A 1,163-nucleotide genomic window follows, 5' to 3' on the forward strand; every position below is an offset into this window, starting at 1 on the left:
TAACAAAGATTTCCAGTTAGTTTCAGGGTGAGTGGCAAGGAATAAGTTAGCCCTAAATATTTCTAAAACTAAAAGCATTGTATTTGGGAGAAATCCCTGGTTCCAGGTGAAGCTGGTTTAGAGAATGCCAAGAGTGCGCAAAGCTGCCATGGAATCTCAAATATATGTTGATATGTTTAACACTGTTTTTGGTTACTGCATGATTCCATATGTGTTTTTCCATAGTTTTGATGTCATCACTATTATTCTACAGTATGTAAAATAGTAAAAATAAAGAATGAGTAGGTGTGGCCAAACTTTTGACTGGTACTGTATATATATATATATTTTTTTTTAAATTACATTTCAAATTACAATAACAAAAAAAACATATTTTCTCTGAAAAACATAAAATAACAAATAAAAATATACAAAATATATACAAAATACCGTTCAAAAGTTTGGGGTCACTTAGAAATGTCCTTGTTATTGAGAGAAAGGCTTCTTTTTTTTGTCCATTAAAATAACATCAAATTGATCAGAAATATGTGTATACATTGTTAATGTTGTAAATGACTTTTGTATGATAGAGTTATTAGAATACAAGTTAAAAAATATTGTATTTGGGGACAGATTTCAAATATTTGTTTTCTCGTGTATATAAAATTTACCAAAGAGAATGAAGAAATGAATGACTAATTCAGCAGTTGTTTTCATTTGAATAATAACATATTACATCTTTCATTGTGAATACATGGGTCTTAATGAAATTAAAAACGTAATTACTTAACTCGCTCCAAAATAACTCTGTTTCCCCTTCTTTATCACAGAAAAGGCATATGACCTCTAAGTCCATGAATTTAGACAACAAGTTATTGGGTATATTTTGTGCAAGATTTTACTTGATTTGATATACAGAATTTGTAGGGAGCAACCAAGCTTTCTTCCATTAAATTTCAGTAATACAGTGCATTCAGAAAGTATTAAGATGCATACAAAAATTTAGAAAAACCTGTTTTCGCTTTGTCATTTGTGTAGATTGATGAGCGGGAAAAATAATTTAATCAATTTTAGAATAAGGCTGTAACATAACAAAATGTGGAAAAAGTCAAGGGGTCTGAATACTTCCCAAATGCACTGTATATGCATTCCAGAACAATTTACTTCTAGGAAAGATTTTGTTC

The sequence above is a fragment of the Oncorhynchus gorbuscha genome, linkage group LG08 (genome assembly GCF_021184085.1).
Source record: "Oncorhynchus gorbuscha isolate QuinsamMale2020 ecotype Even-year linkage group LG08, OgorEven_v1.0, whole genome shotgun sequence".
NCBI lineage: Eukaryota > Metazoa > Chordata > Actinopteri > Salmoniformes > Salmonidae > Oncorhynchus > Oncorhynchus gorbuscha.